General features: G+C 40.4%; 1 protein-coding gene across 4 annotated transcripts in view; it reads left to right on the plus strand.

Annotated features, from left to right (window-relative positions):
• Positions 1-17598, plus strand: part of MTHFD1L (methylenetetrahydrofolate dehydrogenase (NADP+ dependent) 1 like) — a 149339-nt gene that overhangs the window by 64979 nt on the left and 66762 nt on the right. The window lies entirely within an intron of this gene.

Here is a 17598-nt window from a genome sequence, read left to right on the forward strand (position 1 = left end):
CAAGGAAAAGGGTTGTGTTCTCCAGTGTTACAGTTGTGTTGTGTTACTGCTTATTTCCCCCTAAGAATCAAACTTCCATTCAAAGAACATTTTTGCATTTTGAGTACATTTATTAATGATAATAGAATAAGTATTTTATGAAGTCTTGCTAGTTGGTGTGTGGCTTTGTGAAGTAAAAAGCAAAAGCATTTAGGATGTCTAACATTTTTCATAGGCTGGGAGCAGTAACTTTGTCTCTGCAGTAAGCAATCCATTCAAGTGGGAAGTCAGTTTTGTATCATCTGAATGGAAGTAGGTTAACAGCGGTCTTGAGTCTTGGTAGAGGTTTTGGAGCCTGAAACGTGTTGCCTTGGGTTTAGGTTCCTCAGCTTTTAGTGCTTCCCTCAGGCACTGAGGGCATATGCAAGCATTTCGTGCTTTTTTTTATTTCTTTTCTCTTATTCACCTGTTTGTGTTTAACACTTCTTTTTGTTTTGTTTGTCTTTGGCCCTGTTTTTTCTCTTGGGAGACAAAGTGGTATAGCTGCAATAGATGGAAACCTTCATGAGCTGCCATTTAAGGGCTCTTGTTCCGGACTTCTACAGAACGCAAATCTCCATGAAACTGGGCTCAAAATCAGTCTGCTTTCTGGAATCACAGATAGAAGGTGTGCACCAACCCACATTTTGGTCACATCCGTACAAGCAAGGAGCCGGCTGCCCTGTGAAGATACACAGCAAAGCAGCTAGCAGGAAACTTCCCCACATTCAGCTCAGTGTAGTGTGTGCCTGAAACCCATGCTGCCATTGAAATTCAGGGAGGAAAGATAATCCAGTCTTTCATACAGATGGTAGGAATTCAGGACAGCTGTGCTGCAGTTCTGTAACTAGATGAACTAGTTATTTACTCACTCTTTCTAAAAGCATTAAAAAAAAAAAAAAAAAAAAAAAAGATTCCCTGTTCTGTATTTCTTTTTTGCCCTGACCCATTCTTTTGTAGTTCCAGTCCTTTTCTCAGATTGGATGTGACACTTATTGCTATTGTCTGGGCAAATTCAGTTCACGTTTTGCCATGTAGGTTAGCTGTCTAATCTTACGAAAGAGTTCAAAAAGCGCTGGAAATAGCGTAAGGTACGTTGCAAGACTGCATGGCTAGGAGAGGTATTTTAGGGACCATGAGCTACGAGCGTGGTTCTCAGCCTTGTGCAGAGGCATCCAAAGCAGGAACATGAGAAATGTGTGACAGGGTCTGCAACCATTTCCTGTATAGTAGAATAAAAATCTTATTCTAAGGATGTTAATTCACTCATGTGATATATAGGTAATTATTTTAAAATCTCATATATTATTTTTTACTTAAGCCATAATTAGTTTAGAGCAGAACTCTCTTGCTAAGTGTGCAGACCATACTAAAGAGAATTCTATGTCCTGAACATGCACCAGTTTCACATATTTATTTCATTTTCTCTCCTGGTCTAAGCAGCCTTCTTCCTCCAGCTGCTTGTTTCCAGTCCCGTGCAACGCCTCACTTTTGCCAGCACACCTGTTTATGGAGCCACGTGATAAACTAAACTGGAGAATTGTTCTTGGTTGAAAACAACTGCAACAACGGCAAAGAAAAAAAAATCCCTTTCCTTCCCCTCCCAGACAGTGACAGGACAAATAGTTGTATGTGCAGCAGAGAGATGAGATAATACCACATAAGATGGTATTTTTGCTGAAATAATTATCTACAAAAGTAAAGCCTCATTTTGAGCTATAAAGTGCCAGTAAAGCTAATGTGGATTAGCATCCACAAATAGCTGATCAGACTGAGCCAGCATGGCCAGAGCAGCTATGCCTGTCTCCTTTCTCATCCTGTGCTCGACCATTTTTGCATGACATCCCGGCAGAAACCTATTGCCCTTTTTGTTGGCTTTGTTTTCTGCTGACTTAACACAGAAGCAGTTCAGCCCAGAGTCACAAAAACACCAGAGCTGCTGCAAGGGAGGGTGAGTTGGGACAGCCAGCAGCGTGACACCGGTCTTGGTTGTGTAGGTCCCGCTGTTTGTGTGACCATGTTCCATGGCCAAGAAAAAAAAAACTCCTCCCAAAATGTTTTTTTAAAGTTTATTTTAAAATCTGATTTTCTCTGTCTTGTCTGCATTGCCTGCTTCTGTGCTCGCTCTGCAGCTGGAGTTGCAACGTGCTGTGCCTTCTCAATATTGCCGGAGAGCAATGTTGTATGAGTCTGATTGAAAAAAATCTAAACAAAGCACAACCGCTGAGCCCTGTTGTGAGCTCTCTAATGGAAGGCATTCCCTGCTTCGGTGTCAGGTATCCAGGGGAATCACAGACCCTCGTTAAGCTGGAGATAGCCGGAGCTCTGTAGCTCAGCTTCTCCTTTCCCTCTCCCATCGCTCCTGTGTGCGCGGGGCTCTGGCTGAGGACTGAGCTTTGCAGTCCATCACACGTCTCTTCAGCCTCTCTGGCAGCAGCCTGCAGGCTTCCTGACATTTCATTCCCCTTTTTTTATGAAAGCTGGTCTAAGCTGGCCTGGAAGACTGATTCTAGATTGCTTGTTTTTGGTTCAGCCTCATTGCTGTCACTTCAGCAGGATGGCTGGGAAGGCTGCTCAGGGTTTAGGCAGAGTCCTGTGTTATGACTGAGTGGGGAAATCTGTCTTTATCTGTGTTTAGGCAATCACTTCTTATTTATTTTGTTTTATTTTCCAGTATCAACCTCCTTCATTCCCGCTTTGTTCTTCATTGCTATCTTCAGGTGTGGAAGTAATGTCAAACTTGTAGCTGATCTACAGAAGTTAGTCAATGCTGAAGGCCCAGCGTGGTGTAAATTGCAACTGAAGTTTTTACTGGCAGCCTTCAGGATAAATTTTCCACTTCTGTAAAGTTCTGGTTTTGCACAGATTTCTCCCATTGCTTGCACTCTTACTTCCTGATCAAGGGCAGTGTATTTTAATTTGTTGAAAGTGCTCTTCTGAAATGCCCCCTGTGCCTCATTTTTCTTGCCTCCGTAGTGTCCCATCATCATTTTGAAAAAGATTTTGTTTCTTAAGTGTCATGGCAGTTTTTGCAAACAAGAACATTACTGTGCCTCTGGGTGTCTAGGTTAGGATGAATATGTTATGCAAACAAAGAATTGGTATATTTCTTCATGTGACAGCAGAAGTCCTGCGCATGGACTCCCCAACATATGGTGTGTATCTAAGACTCTAAGTTTTTAACCCCAACATATTTCAGGAGGCAAGTTTTCTAGATAATGTTTTTTCCATATAAAATTTTGCAGTATGGGAAAGAAACATTTCAGAAAACAGGTGTCTGGATGTTCTTAAAGACATAAGGCTTTGCATCCCCCTGCCATTTCTCAAGGACATATGATGGAAATAGTGTAGGGGCTCAACCAAACTAACCACTGCTGGTTCAGAGTCACAAGCACTTCATGTGTGCAGAACAAGAATTAGTCTTGCCTTCTGAGTAGCTGGCATGTCTTTCTAGGACAAGAAGTGACAAGTGCCTACTGACAGGCAGCTGGCAAAAGCGCAGGAAACTGTGCTTGTATCACAGTGGTGTTTTCATCCCGTGCACTCAGCAACTTTCTTTTTTTTTTCTTTTTTTTTTTTTTGTGATAGCTTTCAAGGCAAAATAACTTAGTATAATTTGCAGGGAGACAAAAACTATGGGGTTTTGTAGGTATGCATCAGGCACATCTCTTGTGAGCAGAGGAAGAGTACAAAGCAGCAGCAATGAGATGGAATTTCTTCTGGTTGCTGATGTCAAAATTGCCTCGCTAAGAACGAAGGTTTGTGTAGAGACAGATGGTTTAAATTGCACCCAGAAATGTTGGGGTCTAGATTATAGAACCAATTCTAACTTGCTCAGGCATGTGAGGGAAAAGGCTTTTTTGCAATCTTTGCTTACTCTTGTGAACATGTATATAGGCAGTTTTGCTAAGAAGGAAAATGAGATACCAAAAATGAGATACCAAACCAATAAACAAGGAAACAAACAAGACAAAAAAAAAAAAAAAAAAGGAAAGGGAAACATTGCTAACTTCAACACAGAATGCAGCTGGCTGCTCCTTGTGATGAGTCTCTTGCTCAGCTTAGGAAGAGGTCATGGTTTCTGACACTTAACACATCTAACATTGTCAAGGCTTCTGACATCACCTCTCTGCTGCTTATCCCTCCCCGTGCTAGTGTAAAGCAGTAAAATACTTACCATGTAAACCTCCAAGGTCCTTTTCTCCATCAGTCAGATTTTTTTCTTGATGCTCTGTGAAGGTAAATGGAAAGGATGAGCTGTTGGGTTTTTTGGTCAGTGAATATAGGCTATCCAAGTGGTATTTTGAAGATTTAAGGGATGAAAGAGGAAGAGAAATGAGCTTCCTTGTGTCGTGTTTGTTGGCATGTCAGAAATTATTACAATAAACAACTCAGCAGACTGTCCCATCCATCTCTTTAATCTCTTGAAGGTGTTTCAGCTGAGAGAAGAATTGCTCTAAATCAGAAGAAAAGTAAAGCCTGAATATGTTTTTGGAATCCTAACCCAGTCTCCTTCTGAACTTTTTTTCAGGCTTGGCCTGTATGTTGGGCAATTGCTTTCTTTTGTAGTCCCAATAAGCACATCCCATTCCACACTGCATTTGAGAGGACACTGCATTAAACAAAGTCATGCCAAACTCCGTCTTCCCTGGTATAATATGACAAGAGGAGGGTTATCGCAAACCCTTGGTGCCTTCCATAGGAAAGATTCACTTCCTGGTGCTTTAGCTGGTCCACTTTTTTAATGGTGTAATGGTCACACATTTTAATGGTATAAACTTAGGTAGAAGCAGTAAATTCTTATGAGCTAAATAACTGATTGTTAATTGTACTGGTACTCTTGTTAGGATAAACTAACAATGCTAGCTGTTCTAACTGTCTGCTCAGTACATACAAAGTTGTGTTTCAAAGGGTATCCATTTTACATGCACTTAGAGCAGACATTACAGAATGAGTTTACAAGCCACCTTATAAAAACAGTATGTGTTTAATGCACTAAAGGAGTAATCTTCAGTAGATTTTTTTTAATGCCATAAAATACTTCAGTCTATTTTCTTAGTAGTAGTTTTTTTTCCAAAAAAGGAAAAATAAAGCCCAAATACTTTTGCTAAGCTTCTTTTGGCACCAGTGCAACATGCAATATATTACATTTAAATGTTGGACTTCAAGGATTTATTTTTTAATTTCTTATTGCTACCACTAGAAAGGGGCTTCATGCTGTGATCCTCTGGAGAGCTTTCATTTTTAAGATTCCAGCCAGTTTCTTTTTATGTTGTGTTATTTCATCTCCATCTTCTTCAGTGCTTACTTTCACATGAAACTAAATGCAGTTGCCACTACATTTATTTTGCTGTATGAACAAATGTGGGGTGGTTTTTTGCTCAACTGTTAAAGCAAGGCTAAGGTTTCGTGATATAGCTCCATGCTGGACTAGCTTTGTGAATTTAGACAAATAATCTCAGCCTCCATGCCTGCACAGTTAATCCCAATCTTTTTGACTGTAGTTTGTAAACTTTTGGGGGGCAAGAAGTGTCTCTTCATGACTTACAGGGAGATGCCAAACACCACAGTAATAGGAACTTTCAGGTAACGGGGCTTTTGCAGGGCAGTGGCAGCTACCAGGACTACACTGACAAGCTGAAATAGTATTTTAATGCTGTGTGTGGTGACTTCTGCAGCGTTAGAACTTAATACAGCTGTTTCCTCTTTCAATCACATTCATAAATTAAAAGTAAAGATTGTACAACTGGTGAGACCTGTCCATTATTCTTGGTCCCAGGACAGTTCTCCAAAGGTGTAAAAATAGCTGGGAAGGATCTGTCATTCTTTCAGAGCAGAGGAAAGCCCAGTTCCTAGTAAATAGGATACCAATCTACTCAGGAGAAACAGATGACATTGGAACTTCTGTCCTGTTGTGTTTTCCCTCCCCTTCCCTCCCCACACTGGCAGTCTTACCTCAGTTGAAAGCTCTCAACTCATAAGAAGCAAATAAGCAGTTCTTTGTTCTTCTGCTACCTACTGGTTATATTGCTTTTATTTATAAAAAGAAAAGAATCGGAGGTTAAAAAAAATGCAAATAGTAAAACATCATACATGCTAGGAGGTTGTCTTAATTCATCGCTTGGCAAAGGCTCCCTAGCTAACAGCATTACCTTTGCTTAGGGTTATTTGGCAGAAAATCCATCATTCTTTCTCCATTTATGAGTATTTCATATTGACTTGCACTCTTTAGCAAGGGTCAGCAGGGCATAGTATGCATACAGAATTCAAGTCCCATTTCAAAGGCCGAATTTTAATTTTAGTGGATGGTTTATTTTTAATACCATTTGAAAATTTAAGCTGTTTAATAGATTTTTTTTGTTTGTTAGTTTTAATGGCTTTTTGATACTGAAACCTAATGTTCTTTTTATGGCCTACATGCATAAGAATTAGGTTTGCTCAGACATTTCCATCATGTCAGAATAGCCCTCTTTTTTTTTTTTTTTTAATTTATTTTCTGAGTTGTGAATCTGCAGACAGGAGTGATTTGTTTTCTATAAACCTTTTATAATTAAATTGTTAACAATGTACAAACATGGAAGAGGGAATGTGTGTGTGTGTATTTTGTGAAATGTTGACTTAGCCTTTAAGGCTTCAGAAAAGTCAATACAAATGTGAAACTTGATAAGGACATAAATGTGTATTTCCATTTTTGATTACAGCAATTATGGTTGGCAGAGTTTTAATTTAATCTACTACATGTTTATATTTAACAAAATTGTTTTTCTCTTTTACAGTGGTACTCCATACACACATGCACACTGAGTGTCCAGTTAATAAATATTTCAGGAAGAATTGTTGCAAGTTACATTGATTTTTGGAGTAGAAATTAGAAATGTTTTTCTAGTCCTGCGCTACCCTCTCTACCAGTCCAAATGAAATAACATCATTGTTTGGTGAAAAGGTTTGGGTATCTTTTCAGGTGGTCTCAGAAGAAAAATGCGCATCAGAGGACACCTAAGATTTTTATTTGCAGATGTTTTGTTTGCCTCATAAATTTTATGAAATAGTCTAACATAAAAGAGAAAAAGTATGATTTCTCAGAAAGTGTGCTGACTTCAAATTCTTGTGTTTTGTTGTTGTTTGTTGTTTTTTTTCTTGTTAATCTGCAAACAGCAAACCATATGTGCTATTCTATGCTGGGAATTTCTAAATAATTTTAATTGAATACAGTTATTTCTTTTTGAAAACAGAAGTTAGGTTTTGATACATATCTGATCTTATGACCTAGAAGGAAGAGCATTCAAAATGTTGAGAATACACGATGAGGGATATACATTTTTCTAACCATTTCCAAATACTTTAATTGGATTGCAAATAATACTAGGTTATATATGGCTAGTGTGATTTCTTAATGGGAAGAGTGTTGCTTTGGCAAAGAGCCAAAGTGCTTTTGAAGGTCAGATGTTGACAGTATCTGAAAGTGTTCAATGTCTGTTCTCTGATTTTATAAAATAATACATTAAAAGAGAAGATTAATACCCTAGATGGTATATCAGGGTCAGTCTGCTGCTCTGACCCTGTCGTTATGGATATTTTAGTTTTGCAGTTTTATATAAGTACTGTGTAACTAATTTGATTTGATTGAGAAAATAGATTAGATTCAAATGCTGGAAGAGAAAATGTGGGTCACAACTATTTTTAAGCTTTGGGTGGCCTATCTGCCTTTATATGCTGGGTCCTTTTTGTTGGTCCCTTTATACTTGATTTTCTGTGCTGACAGCTTTATTGAAGCTGACAAACTCAAACTCTTCAACTTTGCTTCCTGCAGTAATAAGTCCCATGCTTGCAATACAAGATCTGAGTGGGAATGAAGTGTCAGGGACAGAGCAGATGCTTTACATGCATGAGGATGCTGTGTCTATCTCCTGCATCTCAAACAGAGCTCCCAAGAGGCTGAATAACAGCTTCATAAATCATGGGTTGCAGGTTCAGCTTTTCCTGCAGTCAATTAGGAATTCAGCATACGGTGTGGGGCCCTTTGCTTGCACAAGCGGTGAAAAAGCACAAAAATGCGGGGGAGGGCCGAGCACAAAAGAGCAGCTGGGATGACAAGATGATGGGCAATTATGAAGAGGAACTGAAAAAAATATGTATATTAATAAATTATAATCTTTGCTGGAGGAGGATCCACTAATAATGTACAAATATTTCAGAAATGGTAATGGGTAGATTGCAATGGGAATTCTGTTGCCTTGATTACATGAATTGTGGTTAAGTGGAGAAATTCACATTAAGCATTAAACAAATGACTTAGCCATGAGCTATTGAAAGGGTTTGGCTTGTAAACGCGTAGAATTATGGTTTGGTTTGATTTTTTTTGTGTGCTTTTTATTCTTAGTTAGGAAATCCATATAGGAAAGTCCTTCTCCATGTGGGATTTGCTGGTGTGTGACCTCAGGACTGTCACTCTCCTCGGTCTGTGATTCTTTCTGTAAGATAGATTGCATGTATACGCACACACGGTTCAATAGACACAGTTATTTTCCACAGTGATTTTAACCAGCTGAGTCCTTTTTCCTCATCCAAAAATTTTAGGAAAAACAGTAAATGCATATTAATGTTCAACACAGGCCATCAGTCTTACGCTTTGAGGAGAGATTCAAATGCTGCTCTAGCACAATTTCTTTTAAAAACCTTGGTGATTAAAACCAAACTAATGCCTACCTGCAAGAGGTATAGGAGGGCTTACAGCTGAAAAGTTTCTGCAGTTTCCAGAATTGTTCCTGCTGCATTTCACATGCATATGGCTATTTCATAATGTTTTTGCAGCACAGTGGCCTTACATCACTGGCTCTTTCCCCTCACTTGCTCTTTTTTGGCTTATGTCACATCTTCTCACCTCCAGGCATTTTTTCCTATCTCCTTAACAGTACTAACTGTATCTTGTGCTTTCTCTCTCTACAGAAAGTCATTCTGTGTTGATATCTTAAATTGTGTATGTGTTTGAAACATGTATTGCACTCTTGATAGAATTTCTGCCAACAAAGAGCTCTCCACCTAAGGTCTTGTGCAGTTATTTATAGCCCATGTTGCACTGGGCAATTTTTTTTCCACCAAGACAAACTGCTAGTGCAGTGGCATGCTGTTCTTCCTGCAGATACATAACAGGAGATGCCCTTTTCCATGAATTTCTAAGCCACGGCTCAGTAGTTTTGTCAACAACAGTGCTGGTGGTATCACCTTCCAGGCCAGTCACGAAGGGAAGAAATTGTCTTCTAGCAGAGATTAAGTGGAATAAAATAAAACCTGAAACTTCTGCTCCTAGAAGGAGGATTCAGTATATGCCTATGCTGAAAAGACAGCACCTAAATCATGGGAAAAATCATTATCATAAAAAGCAGGCACTGCTGTGATGTTAGGAGGGCAGAGCAGGGAGTACCTCTCAAGATGTGTGCCTTCGTGAGGAGTCTGGGGGACTGGAGGAGTTAGCCCGAGGCAAATAGTTGCATGCATTATGGGGTAGGTTTACACCGAAATGATGGATGACTCCCTGCCTGGCATGCCTCGGGTGGTTGTGCCACATGACAGCAGCATTGATCATTCTGCTTCGGCCGCGCTCTTTGTTGTGTGGCTGCCGTGGCCTCGACCGACACTGCTCTGCGCCATCCCTGTGCAGGCACTTTTGTTTTAGGATCAGGATAAGGAAGAGTGCACATGACTGACTGGCGAGGGGATTTCCTGGCCTCGCCGCTGCTGGGAGACACAGGAGCACTGGCACCTCACGTGGCAGTGGTTAGCTAAATGGGTTTGGTCTCTGAGGGTGCCTTGTGTGGCTGCAAAATGTAACGTATTCAGTGTTGGCTGTCTTTATTGTCACTCATCACCTGATCGTGTTTCTGTTGCTGTTTAGAAAGCACATCATCTTCCAAGGCACGTGCGGAGGCGCTGTGCTATCTGGAGAATAAGCTCCTTTTCTTCCCCTCTCTCGTGTTTTATGAATTGGTGCAACGTTAGTGCTAGGACAGGTGTTAATTCACAGCCCTTTGAAATGGGTAGAACATTTCCAGGAGAGATCTTGAGGCTCTCTACTTCTTGAAGTCAGCGTTTTCCAGATGCTTATAACGTGACTTCTCGATGCCTGTTCCAAGTGCCTTTTCCGTAGCTCTTCCTGGGGGAGTGGGCTGAGCCAAAATCTGAGAGCTCAACAGAGAGCAGCCTCACTTTGATGAAAGATGTGCTTGGGGCTGGAGTTTCAGCCAACTGCATCCTTAAAAAGGGAGAGTAAATGAAAGTCTGGTGGTGGGATACACACAGAGGAACGTGGTCTAGGTGCGACGAAATTTTCTATAAGCACTCTGGATAATACTGTGGATGCTGTAAGTTAATACACTCCTTATAGTTTGGGAATTGTAAAAGAACGTCCTTAAATGAAGATCAATCAGTGCTGCTGTTAATTATTCCTTCCATGCCATGCCAAATAAAAAAAAGTGGTGAGGTTTTAATTTTGTAATTACCAGAAGGCTAATAAGTCTTTGCCAAAGGCTGTGATGATCTCTTAAGTATGAGATAATGTAATTGCCTTATTCCTGTGCCATTAATTGTATTCCATTTTAAAAACGTGGTCATCTGTCTTATGAGCAAAAGGATAGCCTGTTACCTCAAACAAAACGTGCTACGAATGGTAAAAGGCTGCAATTTAAAAATCAGTCCTTTTGTTTGATGTTTTTTTCTGGGCAATGTAACTTTCAAGACCATTATAAATGAAGGAGGTTAGAAAAGAACTATTTAAACTTGGCTAATGTATTCAGCTGTGCGTTACATAGCCCTTCTGCGGGACCCAACGCTTAGCCTGTGAGTAATGGGTCCTTACCTGACTATGGGACCCAGGAGGTAAGAACAAGCGGGTGTAACCTACCCACCAGACTTAGCAGAGGGATGCAGAGAAACACATAGCCCATGAAGCCACATGCAGCTCTCTATATTTCTATTAGAATTGTTTGTAGATTATAAGACATCTTCACTTTTTTTAGTCATTATTTCTAGTAATAAATCTAAATAATGAGCTCATTACTAGTGAGCTGTGAGAAGACATCAAATTTTAAATTCAAGATATTAGAGTATGGTTTGACAAGGTGACTAGTAATGAATTAACATCTTGATACTGTTGAAATGGGGCTTTTTCTTCCTTCTTTCCTCTGCTTCTGCTGCTTGTTTGACACAGACACTTGTCTGGTCTCACAAGAGCTGATTTAAGTCTAACCCAGTGGAAAAAAAAAATTCTGTTTGTTTGGTTTGTTGTTTTTTTTTTTTTTTGGTTAGCAAATTACAACAGTTTACCTTCCAACTAGATGCATACCAAAAGCCTGGGGGAAGTCTGGGCAGTGGGGAGGGAGGGATGGAGCAGTGGAGAAGGGAGGTAGAATTAAGAGAGAGCAGCAATGCCCCCTTTCAGCAAGGCAGGGCACACATTTGGTTCAGCCATAGTGTCAAACCATGCCCTAAATTGGTGTTTTGTGGGCAGGAATCATTGCAGTTGCACTTCTGTGTATTTTCAAGAGAGGGAGGAGGCAAGCAGAGCTGGACAGATGCACAGAGCATGCTTTCTGTCACACAGTGCCACTCCTGCCAGCTCCTGGGTTGTTCAGTTTGATTTTATGCTCCTTGAATTTAAAATCCAATATACACAGCATACGCATATAAGCAAATCACTCAAAGAGGTCTTACACTCTTAACTGCAAGAGAATCAAGATTTAAAAATTATCGTCTTAAATCTGGACTGTAGAAAATAAAGTGAACTTTTTGCTAGTCTTCTGTCTATCATCTGGGAATAACCTGTACAAGTCATTGTGCAGATTTGCTTATTTAATGTATAGGATAATCTCAGAAAATACTGGCTGTTAACAACAATTGTTTAATTTTAAAGTGACTAATTGGAAGAGGTTAGTCTATAACCTTGAGTTTCTCATTAAATGCTGTCTTCCATTTAAATGGGAAAATCCATTTATTTTTTTTGGTAAAAAATAAAAATAAAAAAAGTTTCTGCGCAAAAGCTTGAAATAGCTTGTTAGGGGGTCTGAAGGGAATTGACACTGAGCTGAAGGATATTCCTGGAGCCAAGCACCCCTGTGCAGTGTTTGCTCTCAGGAGGGAGCGACACAAGACTCATGGCCATGTGAAAAGTCTGTCCTTCGGAGGAAGGCAACGTGAATCAAATTGCTCCTGTCATGAGGTAGGATGGCAGAGTACTTGAATATGAATATTTTCTTCAGCTGATGCATTTTCTTTATGTGGAGAAGTTGAAAACTTACAGATTTTTTTACTCCAAATAAATTTTTATCAGCAGAGGTCTTGGTTGCTGCAGCACTGAGTATTGCAGCTTGGAAGTAAGTGTGGAGGCAGGAGCTGGGCATTTCTAGCATCTCTTACCGGAGGTGCCTCTGCAGGTGGGTCTGTGTACCTTTGCAGTGATGTTTACACAGAGTCTCCAGTGAATAGTAATCTAATATCGAATGTAACTTCAGTATCATTTTATTTGTTTTCTGAGAACAGAATGTCTTTTGCTCAGGTCTTCTTCCTGGAGAAAACCCACTAGTGACGGTTTTCACCTAAGATGCCAAATCTTCCACATCTGCTGGTTCAGTCTAAGATCTGCATTGGTGATCACTGGAGACATCTTCAGTGCCCTTACCTCTGCAGAGCACATGCTGCTCTGGTATCTTTCTTTAGCACAGAATAAAAAGTACCTGTTCCTTTCATTGATCCTGTGTTCTGCCAAACTAATGGCAGATATTTTTCCTATTCCCTTCTCTCCCAAAACTGAGACAGAGTGAGACAACAGCATATACCTTTCAGAGACAATTGAAGGTATTTTCTTCATGGTGTGAAAAATGCTCATTCTTAATATACTTGCATGTAGTTTTCTACTGTGCTGGACTTTGTGTCCAGCTGTTGTTGCATGCTATCTGACAACGCATCAGAAGAAAAATGAACAGGAAAACTCCATCTCCTGCTGGGGAGGGGGAGAAAAAAGAGGAAAAAGGAGGGGAAAAAAAATAAAAATCTGTTCCATTCCAAAATCAGTCATAATACTGGAAGTTCACATCAGATGAATTGCCAGTCAGTATGGACAAACATCTGGCTTATTTTTGTTAGTATAGCTAGGGATGAATATGATATCCTGTTCACTGATCATCCTAGTTTATCTTGGCGGTTGTGCACCTTGATATTTTTCACTTAAACAAGAACATATCAGTACTCTACAGCTAGCCTGCCTTGAGATCCAGGTTCACAGTTCATGTGCTTCTGTGACTTTGAACTCTTCTTTTCCTGAGTTTACCAGCAGACAGCTGCACCAGAACAGATATGTTTACATGTGGGGAGTAAATGGCAGCTCGCAGCTCAGAGTTTCCATTTCCTTTTACATTGTTCAGGAATCCAAGCTCACAATTCTTGTCCCAAAGCTTCACCTCGTGTGCATGCATCTGACTTGGCCTGTTGTGGTGCAAGCGTTTTGTTTTGACATTGATTTGTTGATAGAAAGTGCTGACTAGGGAGAAGCTACTTACAGTAGGAATTAGCCTCAGTGTACATGAAATTACATTGTTAGTGAAATATCTTCTTTTTAAAAAATCACTTTCTGTAAGGGGTTTAAGCTGTATGTAAATGTGAGCCTAATGTGGAACTACTTTATGCAGTTATAGCATGATAGATGCATTTTTAGGTGGAGAAAAAATTACATTTTGTATTAAGCATGACTGTGAAATCTGATTAGCTGCTTAAGCCATGACACTGACTATGTAAGCTGTTGTCATGCATAGGTGATAAAATATTCCCAGATGTGCTTGGCAAGGCATAATTCCATCAAAAGGCTATGGTAATTACAAACAAGAAAGAAAACCATTGGAGTGATTTGTTCATTTGCCTGAACCCTAAAGAGGAATTAGAGACTTCAGCAAGTGGTATCAATTGCTCAGAGGGGAAATCCTTGCTCTGACTTTATACAGCCTGACAGGCTTCCTATCATCTCTCTTGATTAATTTCACATTTATAAGCTTTCATTCCTCCTCTCCCCCTTTTGTTTTCAACCTAATTTGGATGTTGCAGGTTTGTGCTCTGAAAGAAAGTTACAGGTTATTGGTTATTTTGGTAGTCAAACTCAGTCAAGTAGATATTGTGTAAATGACCTGTAGAAAGCCCTGTAGCAATTGTGTGTTGTGTTTTGCCTACTGTTACTTTGAAATAAGATCCCCTAAGTTTCCCTGGTGTGTGAGAATAAGCTTAGCTTTTGGTCACCCTCATGTGGGTCTTCTGTGAGAAGTTGAACTGACTGGAGTATTTTGATTGAATTAATTTCTGATATGTGTGTCTATATTAATTGCTAGATTTGACCTGTGGGCCATTGTGAAAAGTAATGTACTGGTAGTGCACTGCTGATACATGTAATTTTAACTTGTAATTTACGTTCTAAAGACTCCATCATTTGTATGATACTTGACTATACATTTGAAGCATAAAATCACGCAGAATGTTTGTAGAATTAGGAAGTTCTGATTGAATATGAGAGGGTATTTCTTTACTGTGAGGATGACAGAGCTTTGGTACGTGCTGCTGAGAGAGCCTGTGGAGTCTCCTGCTCTGGAGATATTCAAACCCCACCTGGATGCCATCCTGTGTAACATGTTCTGGGTGACCCTGCTCGGCAGGGGGCTTGGACCAGATGATCTTCAGAGGTCCCTTGCCACTTCAGCCGTTCTGTGATTCTGTAATTAGGTTTTGCACTTTATATGACCATGTAATGTGACAGTCTGGAGAGCTGTATGGCCTGAAAATTATGCTCAGAAAATAATCTTTTAGTATCTGTCTAGATCATTGTCCAGTCTCAGAAGTGCAAGGAGGAGATTTGGAGCAGAAGGCTAAACCTGGGGCCATAACAGCCCTGAGCCACCTTGGATATGTTGCCTTCAGACTGCACTCTGAGGCTAGCAGTGAAGGGCAAATATGTAAGCATGCTGAAGGTAAATCATTTACCTCTTCACTTTCATCACAACCACTGTGTTTGTGGCCAAGAAATCAAAGCAAGCAGTTAACATCATGCTGGCATCCTAGTGTCTATTACAAGCCTTTCGCCTGATTGCAGGGAGCAGAGATTCAGGGGGACCACAGGGGTCAGAGTAGTGGGGTGCTGATGTTGGGAAGCTGGAGTGTATTGCAGGGGACATGAGGGGGTCTCCAAATGGACAATTCAGCCACTGCTGTTGCTGAGATAACCACGCTCTTAGTTCAGAGTGCCTCTCCTAGTCTAAAACTAAGAGAAATGCATGGAGGAGAGTGTTTTTCTTAAAGGCAGTTAAAAAATAAAAAGAAACTGTTTAATCATGGAGTAGTAGTTGCATCATAAACTTCCCTGCCTTCAGCCGAGGTGCAGCTGACCACATCCATGCTTAGGTAGACGTTTGTTCCTGAAATCTTCATCGGTTCGCTCATAAGCTGTAATTACCTTCTGTTGACAAATCATATACGAGAAACGATAACCGAAATAGAACAACATGTATTACTTTGCATTCCTGTTCTTTCATTTAAAGTGATTAGCTGTTTTATCTCATAATCTCTGAATGTCGACTAGCTTGAAACTTCCCATTCATGGCCTGTATTTGTTTTTCTTTGGCACTTTAATTTGGAAGCAGGAAACAATCTGAAAGTAATTGTATTAAGTGTTTCAGCACAAAGATTTTAAAATATAATAGCTTGGCATATTACTCCATCTTCTCTCTATTCCTCAGAGGAAATAAAATGGACTTAGCGACTTTCATCCAGGCAGCTTTTGTACTGCATCCTGTTTCCTTCCTCACATTTGAGAAAGCACCGATATTCCTCTCCAATCTGAGTAAACCTGTTCTCTGCGTTGTAGTGGTCACTGAACACACGTGTTTTGTTCACTTTTCTGCTGTTGATATAGGGTTTGGGCTGTTCACATGCATTGAGTTTAGGCAAGCCTGCATTTTGCCCTCCATATCAAAGGAAAGCATTGCAGGGAATAGATGAATATGCATAGTTAAACAGATAAGTGTCTGGGTTTTTGCCCTGGCTTTTTAGGCTGGTGAAGGAAGTCTAGCACCTCCCCAGAGACCTAAAGTGCTATGTGTGCTGTTCCTGCACTTGTTGGAGGGCTGAAATCTCTGCTTTTTGCTCGCTGAAAGGTAGCGAAAGGGGGATCCAAAGTCGAATGAAAATTGACTCTTGGAAAAGCTTGGCATGAAAAGGATTAAGTCCCTGGAAACTTTGTTTGGAAACGTTAGGAGACTGCTATGTATATGTGCTGGCAACCTTTGTAAGAGACAAATTATTTTCCCACCCTCTCAAGTACTTGGTAGTTTATCTGTTGTTTATATTAAAGATTGATCGTGCTTATGTATTCCTGACAGAGTTCTCATTAATCACCCTGAGCCACGTAAGAGGCTGGAGGAGAAGAATGGGGGTTACTGGAAAGTAGACGTGATCACTGGCTCTGCTTTTAATATGACATGTCCTGACTTTAGCTTTGTTCCTGTGAATCATTGTGTTTGTGTAACCCCCCCCTTTTTTTTTCTTGTAGTTGCTTCCATATTTGATATGTTTTTTTTCTCAGGAATATTAAAAAAAGATAACATACTTATTACAGCGATGTTGGGGAACGTTAATGATGACGCTTGTCAAGTTACTATCTCAAGAGGTTTCTGCTCCCTGCCATGCCCACCGCCCTGTTTGCTAGCTCTTGCTTCCTCCCCCAGCCCCAGCAGCCATTTCCTCCCTCGGAGCAAGCCGTGCAGGCGATTGTTTCAGCCTGTGCCAAGTGAAAGGGGTGGAAGAGGGCCAGGGGAGTGAGGACAAATGCACGAAGGCTGAGACTTCCTAAAGTCCATCAGCTGCCAACCGAGAGGGACTTTCTCCCACGGAAGCAAGAGCTGATCTGGAAGCTGCTCCTCATCCTCCTTGACCCCACTGAAGCTTTCCAGCCCCCAAGTGTTCAGGCAGCTCCTTGTGATCATCTTCAAAGCTTGAGAGTCAAAACTGCTGGCTAGGGGGGGAGACTGAAAAGGAATTTGCTAGGTTTTGCAAGCTGCTTGGGATTATGGGGGCATGTTACCAGCCCTGCTTGGAATCAGGTCCAGAAGCCTCTAGAGAGGGCTATTTTACCACCCTGGCTTGTCTGCCAAGAAGTCCCTTCCCATCTTCCAGAGCCATGCTTTGATCCCATCTTTCAGGGTGTTCTGGTGGAAAATAGTTACATGGGCAAATTTTCAGCCAATAGTTTTAATCCCTTGAATTTCTGAATTGCAGTGTGCTTATGTTTGATGAATAAGAAGTCCTTTGGATCTTAAAAGAGGCACTTGAAGTAACTGATATTTGACAAACCAGAGCAAATTATCTCCAAAGAGATTGTCATTTAATACAGAATATCTTCTCTTTTATCTATACTTCTACAAGAAATACTTCACCTGGTATATCTTAATTCTGCACAGATTTTTTTTTTTTCCTTTGTCATACTACATTAACATCTCACAGCACTTTTGTGCAAAGTACTGGTAAAGATTTCACTTTTCAGTAGCATCTTCGAGACTG

This window comes from Anas acuta, chromosome 3, assembly GCF_963932015.1.
Source record: "Anas acuta chromosome 3, bAnaAcu1.1, whole genome shotgun sequence".
NCBI lineage: Eukaryota > Metazoa > Chordata > Aves > Anseriformes > Anatidae > Anas > Anas acuta.